The sequence below is a fragment of the Equus asinus genome, chromosome 16, assembly GCF_041296235.1.
Source record: "Equus asinus isolate D_3611 breed Donkey chromosome 16, EquAss-T2T_v2, whole genome shotgun sequence".
NCBI lineage: Eukaryota > Metazoa > Chordata > Mammalia > Perissodactyla > Equidae > Equus > Equus asinus.
The window spans coordinates 47,942,379-47,950,470 of record NC_091805.1 but is presented as its reverse complement, the minus strand read 5'-3'; positions in this window follow the sequence as shown (position 1 = coordinate 47,950,470).

Sequence of the window (8,092 nt, the reverse complement as noted above, 5' to 3'; positions counted from 1 at the left end):
CCCTATGCAGATCTACAAACACTTCCCCCAGCCCTGTTCTGACCCGCTGATCCCATCTCCAGAGGCAAATCCCATTCCACTTCCAAGGTACTTGATAATGCTGTTTTCCATTTCAGTCCTGTTGAAAGAAACATAATTCAACAAAAACATTTCAGAGTTTCAGAAAGGGCCTTGCTATTGATCCTCTAACGCTGATGCTTTCCTCTTAGCACCGCACCCCAGTGCTATGGTCGAGGCATTTCTGGGCCATCTTCAGGGGTGCTTTTAGGGGTAAGGGTTATTGCCAGGTCTTGAGGGCTAATTGTAAGAGGTGAAGAGTAAAAATATGGTAAAGAAGCAGGAGTTGCAAACTTTTACTGGAAAGAGCGATGGAAAGAATCTCTGCCTAGTTGTAATAGGGAGCCCTGGACAGACCTATAGAATGAAGACAAAGGGATGGCATGGCCAGGCCTGAGGTGCGGAAGCCTCAGATGCAAGAGAGTTACCTTGGAACACAGGTGACCAAAGGGCGAAAAAGCCCTTTTTTTGGGAGACTTCTTTCCTCCTCTTGGGAGAGGGTTCTGGATGGAACTTTAGAGATCGAACACTCCACTCGTCTTACAATGAAGAAACTGAGGTCCGGGGAGTGATTGGCACCCGATAGTTCTAGCAGAGTGGCAGAACTTTTGTGCACCTTTTCGCATGCCCAGAGCAGTGCAGGGGATAAACAGTACTTCCAGAAGACAGGGTGGGGCAAGTTCTGCCTTTCTATTCTATCTGCCTCTTATCCCATAAGCTCTTTTTAAGCTCCTAGCTTGGGGCACAATTAAACTGATTGACCCAGAGACTCAGCATTTACAGACCCCAAGGCTGCCAAGTGTGGATGGCTTCGAGGAGGATTTGACACAACCATGGAGGGTTGGCCCAGTCATTGTGAATAGAGTCAGCAGATGTATGAAAAATATGATGCAAGTCAGTATTTTGAGCCAAGAATCCTAGCACTTTGAGTAAGTACTTGCTGAATTGAATAAACATGCCATTGCAATTAAGGGCTTTAGAATATGAATTGGTGCCTACACCAAGTTAGCATTTTCCACAGGAAGCAAAAAATTTGGGAGATCAATGAGCTAGAGATGTAGAAGGACAGAAGTCTTTGGTCCAGCTTGCCCTAGAGCTACTATGGAAACAATCTTAAGCATGCATCTTTATCTTTACTATTTCCTAGGTAACCCAGAAAGCCACTTAGCTGCCATTCTCACCGCTTTAAAGCGAACTCTTCTCACCATCCCAAAGTTCCTCCTAGCCAATGCCTATCCCACCATTGCAAATCTATCTTTTCCTGTCCAGCCACAGACATATTACCTCCTGCTTTAAAAGCCCAGTTCTAGGCACACCACTGACCATCAAAAATCTGTCAGCTAAATAATTCTGACCCCTTCGTAACTTTTCCTCCCAGACTCCAGTTTTCTACTTATCTCTTAATTCACTTTTAAGGCTCTTTAGTACTCTTCTAAACATACTTTCTTCTTTTAATGATTTTTGAAGCCCTTGAGTTTTGCCTCCAGAAATTTAGAAAAGTCTCATTTGCCTGGTGCTTGTCCTGGGGGCTGTTATCAACCATACAGAGTCAAGTCCTCAGTCTTTTCCTTAGCATCCCTTTAACACAACTGCCATTTAAATAATTTGCTCTTATTAATAGCAGCCTTTGTAAATAAAACAATTCTAAAGGATTCTTTAGTTGTTTCCCATGTGTTTTACACTGGATCCTGAAATTAAGAGCCAGGGTTGGGTCCTCTCTTCTAGCACTCTCCCCTTACACACTTCTTTTGCTCCCCTCACTCCAATGCCAAACACCATACAATGTTACCATATCCTGGCAGGTAAAAACTCACCATTTGTTTTCTACAAATCAATAACCACTGGGACATTGCTAACAAAATCAAATGGCAACTAAGACAAGGTCTGGACAGAAAAATATTCTGGAGTCCCGTCTGCACCCAGACAGTCGAGACATGGCTTCAGGCAGGCTTACAACCCAGCATGGGCAAGCCTGAAGGAGGTGGCTGTCATTTAACCCTTCTTGTTCTCAGGGGAATCCACCCATGAGCACTAAGGAAATGAGTGCTACCATCGTGGGGCTAAAATTGCTATTCTTGGTCTTTAAGTCTTCCATGGAAAAATAATTGAGAAAGTTCTGTGGTAGATGGTCCTACTGAGAATAATTCACTTCCTCAGATGCCTTTGCACTAAAACTGAGTTTCAGGGACTTTGCAGATTTTCCTTTCAGTAGCGTGAAAAGCCACCTTAAGCAGAGATCATACAAAACCATCCAAAAGTGGTTTGGTTCATTTACAAAAGTCTGGGGGTTTTGTAACAGCGGTAGAAAGTAACCCAAAAGTAGGTCAGGTACAAAAATAGTAACCAGCTCAATTACTTTTTAACAGCTTAGGTTTTACTCTGGAGGCTGCCATTTTGGTTGACGGGTGACCTCCACATGTGGACTCTTACATATGAGCCCATAAGAAAGGCTCTCTTTCTTTCTTCTCCTCTCATAAAGAATCCTTTCCAACCCCTACCTCTGGCACTCTACACTGTTCAACAGAAGTAAGAGCTAGTTCATGCAAAAAACCCAGAATAGCCATTAGTAGGCATCTACTCTGAGCCTAGCGCCATGCTTGATCCTGGAGTATAAAGATGACCAAGACACATTCTCTCCCCTCAAATACTTCACCATCTGGCATAGAAGAAAGACACGCAAAGAGATATTAGTAACACAATGAGAAGTGCTGTATCTATACAGCATATCACGGGGGCGTGAAGGAAGAAGTGGTCAGCTCTGCCTACAGAGCTGGAAAAGCTTCTCTGGCTGGCTCTTGAAAGATGAATAGGAGTTTGTGAAGCAGAGAAATGTGCGTGTGTGTGTGTGTGTGAGGGGGCGGGGGTTGCAAACAAAAGCAGCAGCATGGGCAAACCCTTCAGGACGTGAACAGATTTAGCCTGTAGGAGGACTGGCCGGTAGTTTAAAATGGCTAGAGCGTAGGCTGAAGAGACAACAGCAGGAGCTAAGCCTGGAAAGGTGAGCAGGGTCCAGATTGTGGAGGACTTGGATGCCAGGTTAAGGGCTTGGACTTTATCCTGTAGGCCATAGGGTGACACTGCAGGGTTTGAAGTAGGGAGCTGGCCTGATCAGATTTGTGCTTTGGAAAGATTTCTCTGGCGGTTCCAGAACGCTGGGAAAAGCCTTCACGATCAGTGCGTTTGTCACAGCTCCTCTGATTGTATTATTGAATTCAGATTCTCAACCATCTATGTCTCCCCATATCTCTTTGAGATGGCATACTAATTTTATTTTCTTTCTTTTTTGTGCTTTCACATGCATGTCTGAATCCCCATTATAATCTCAATTATCCACTACTTTCCCCAAACAGAGGTTTTCAAATTGCTGGATTGGATGAAAAACTGGGATTGGACATAATTTTAACAATATGTTAACATGCAACGACCTGACCCCGGAAGATGGTTTGATTTGCTGGGAAGGTGTGGATGGTTTACCTGGTTTTTGTAATATTTTTGCTGAACCAAATTCCAAGTGGACAAATGACTTTGTTGGCTTTCACTTCTCTCAGAGACACCAGTTCTTGATGCAGTTCCACCAACTAAAGAAAAGCTAAGCTATTTGGCTCCCAATTCCACGAATGAAGACTGGGACTATAGAGGATAAAGAGAACAGAGTAAAAGGCCAAATTAAAGAATAATTTGATTTCAGTTGTCCAGATGGTTCAAGTAAAAGATGTCCCTGTGTGAATAAATCTCAGCTCTTTATATTTTTGACAAGTCCCTGTCAATTTGACATTTAGCATCTGGTAGTGGACACGGCAGTAGAGGTAGTGGAGGAGATGGTGGCAGGGGGAAAGTGGTGGAAGGAGGTGGCAATGATGGTAGTCAGTGGACCCAAAATGGTGGATCAAATAACAGGACTCCCATCAAATACCTCCTTCAAGAAACAGCATTTTCCTTGCTCACATGAAACTTCTGAATCTATTTTATCAGTAATGTATCATCAGACTACTATGAGGATCAATTGACATGATACACTTGAAGAACTAAAACGTTGCCTGCCACATAGTAATGGTTCCAAAGTGTAAGGAATTATCTTGTCTTGATTTCAAATTCCTACTTGGCCTGGGAGAAACACGGCCCAACGAAGGATTAAAGCATCCACGAAAATTTGTCTAGAGGAGAAGGGAGTGAGATGAGAAGCTACTTTATGCTGGCTTTCCTCTTCCGCCACCAACCTCCTTGATCCAAGAACAGGCCTGTCTACTGATACACAGCCAGTGTGCAGAAGGCAGGAGTGGGAGGGGTAGAAGTTGGTCAACACCCCACCTGTGTGAACTGGCCTGGTTATCACCAAACCACAGGGGAGAACCAGGGAAACAAGCCACTAAAACATTGAAGGGTCAGCCCAGCTGAGAGATTCTCACCTTCAGAATAAGAAGCCTGAATATCCATGTTCTGGACTGCAGGGGCTGGTGGAGAACAAGCTCTTAGGAAAAAGAAAGCATTGACTCCAAATGCAATTTAAAACCTTTTCTTATTTTTCCTTTTTACTTAAAAAAAACCCAACACAAAAACAAAAACAAAGATACCATCTGCTAAGGCAATCGTTAAGAGCGAGGGAGAGTTTTTACAGCTTCCTAAGAACAGACCCAAGAGGAGGCTGGGTTTCAGGACCATCACTCCTGCTCCTGGAAGAGGGAGCTGAGTCAGCCCAGCACCGTGCTGCAGGCTGGAGCTGCAGCGAGCTGGGGAGGCCAGGGATCTGCTTCCCTCTCATGCCTTTAATCTCATAAACCAGAAGTGCTCAAGCTCAATGTACTCTCTTCTCCCTCTCGTTTCTCATAATGGAAAAAAAAGGCGATGCTAAAGTTTTGAATTAAGAAAGAGTTGCCATCTGGGTAATCGAATTCTGCTTGAAGCAGGCCACCTGGTTCACATCAGCGGCTCCTGGCAGGTACAGAAGTGTCAGCTAAGGTCCTGCATTGACTTCTAAACACAGGCTCACAGTCCATGCGCAGTGCAGAAACTTGAATTTCTAAACAGTGAAAGCCGTTTTATATCAGGTTACCTCCACACCTGGTAGATGTCTCAGGATGCAGACATTTAGAATGAGAGCAGTAACGTTGGTCTTGTTCATTCCTAGCTACAGGCTGCCTTAAAAAGACAAAAACTGAAAAGCCGGTTCCCTTTGGCTTCCTGTTTGGACATCCATGTCATAGAAATATGTGTGACTGAAATCACCTTGCCCTCCTAGAGGACTGAGTGTTTCCAGCTCTTCAAACAGTGGAGAGAGGGGGTGGGCAGCCTGGGAGGAATGTCCAGCGTCTATCTATGGGCTGGATGCCATGCCCTCCCTTTCTCTGCAGCTTTCTCTGTTGCCAGCCACTCCTGTTCCCCAAAGGGAGGCAGCATCAAGTGGAAGCCATGTTCCCCAAACTCAGACGCCTTGCATAGCAAGAGAAAAGGAACCTGGAACTTTGCGTGCAACTCCCAGCTGGGGTTGTCTGGGCTGAGTGCATCTTCCATTTACATGCATGGATAGAGCTAGTATCAAGTGGAAGGGTTGGCAAGGACAAGATATAGGAAGGAACAGGTCTGCAGGGAACTTGGGTGGTCTTGAGCAAGTCCTTGTACTTTCCTTTGACTCTATTTCCCACATATCTGAAATGTCTACAACAGAACTGAGTGCAATTAGGAGCCTAGCTCTGGCAACATTTGATTCTTGAGTTGGGAGGGGAGCTATGCATTGGCTAGAAATCTTGCTCACAGGCAGCTGGGGCTTTACAAAGGACATGGAGCTTATGGAATGAGAATTCTACACCAGAAATAACCTGATCTGACCTCCTCTTTTACAGAGTGAAATTGAGGTTCAGAGGGTGCATATGCTTTCCCAGCATCAGAGCAACTGCTTAATGTTGAGGCAAAACCCTAGCACCTTCACTTTCCACCACACCGTGCTGCTTCCTTAGCTTGAGGCCACCAGCAAAAGATCAACTCTAAGAACAGAAATGTTTTGCTTGCCCCCTCACTAAAAAACAAAAAATAAAATGAGGGTTACTCAAAACATGTAATTTAAAGGACCAGCTCTTTTTAAGTAGAATTTTCCATGATGCTCTGGGTACTTATATAGGCTCCTCTTAAAAATCCCACTCTATCTCTTTTCACTCTTTTCTCAAGGGAGCTCAAGGGAGAGAATTCAAGGAAGCCTCTTCCTTTTTTCAAAATCTAAAATTAAATTCAAATCTCTTGAAGGCTAGCAAGAGCCTTCTCTCTTTCCTTCTTTCTCAAGTGACAGACCCCTGGGCCTTGCATCACACCTGCATGGGGTCTCCTCAGGCCACTGGGTGACAGTGCTCAGCTCTGCTCCATGGTCATCTTGGCTCCAACACCCTCAGACTTTTCTCCTCCCTCTAGCAGCTGGTGGAGAAGGAGAAATCTGAAGAGAATATGGAGAGTGGAGCTTGGGGGCCAGGGCCTGGGTATGGAGGTGGGGTAAGCTAGAACAGAGGATGGGGGTAGACTGGAGAGTTTCAGGTAGCCGAAGCAGCCTCGGGTAGTCGTTCCAGGTCCCAGCAGGCTCACTAATGCGCCCTCAGCATCAGATCTCTTTTTCTTAATCCAGTAAAGGGGCACTTGCCTAAATCTGAAAAGATGCCATAAGATTATTTCTCCCACAATATCCTGTCCTGAAGCAGTTAAGTTCACCAATTTCCTTTTCAAAACTAGTTTCTGTCTGATAGGGCTCTTTCGATATTGATCTAGAATCACTAATTTCACAGCTTTGGAGGCATTATTGTCTCTACTCTCCTCTTTCTTGCCAAATGGACAGTGTCTCAAATCTCCTTGCTCCTTCACCCACTCTTGTTTCTCTCCCTGCTGCCACAGCATCCATCTAGCCATGTCTCTGCCATTACACAGAACAGCCTCTCCTCCGGCCTCCTCTGAAAACTCTAATCAGAAAAGACTCCATCTTCCCGCATCTGGATCCATGTTTAATGCGCAGGAAGTCAGACCCTTCCACTTTGGAATAGAGTGGTGGTGGTGGAGAAGCACTGTTTCTAGACACAGTTGCAGGGGGCGAGAGGGACCCACGAGCCCCAGTGCCCTGTGGGCTACTGGCTTAGCAGCCAAACTCTTCCTCTTCAACACAGGTATCAGAGATTTCTTTGGTAACCTCATTTTCCTTTTTAAGGCTGCTCTTCTTGCCATAAATCATATTGCACTGATAATAAAAGGTTGGGTTTTTGTTGGAGAACTATATTGTTATTTTCCCTGCATCTCACCCACAGCCTCTAAAAACATTAAGAGAACAGGTCTGGTGAAATAGTGAAAATTTTCTCTTTGAGCTTGGGAGTGAGTGACTGACACCCATTATCGCCACTTCTGCCCACCATAACGGAAGTCCTGAGACCAGCTGTTCAGCTCATGGCCTCTGGTAACTTCTTCCTCCACCCGGGAGTAGGCCACTGCTATGAGTCAACTGTGGTCCACACCCTCCTGTTTCTCCATCACTGGTGGACTGCATGTTTCTATGGCAGCCACACCTCCAAAGAGGTCTGAATCTCAGCCCTGGCAGTGGGGCGGGGGCCCTTTTAAGTTCCCAAGTATATTCACTTATTCACTACCCCTCTGCCCAAGAGGGGGTAGCTGCTCTTGCTGGTTCGTCTTTATGCGCCCTTTAGAGTCGTCTTCCAACCTTTTAAATAGTTACCCACCTTTATACTAGTTTAATAGTTAACTTTTTATATTAAATATTCCTTGTTCAAATTACTCACCTAATTTCCACTCCTCATTGGACCCTGACTTATACTAGACCTAAATAAATGCGGGAATAAATAATGTTCATGGGTTGGAACGCTCAGTATTGCAGAGAAGTCATTCTCCCTGAATTAAGCTACAGATTTAAGAAAATAGGTCTCTCCTCGGGACTTCTTTTGAGAGTATTGAGATATTGGACTAATATAAAATATCCAACAATACTTGATTGTCACTGTAGTGTGTTTCTGGAAACCACACGGAAAATTCTAAATTGGATCTTACCCATGGGATCTGT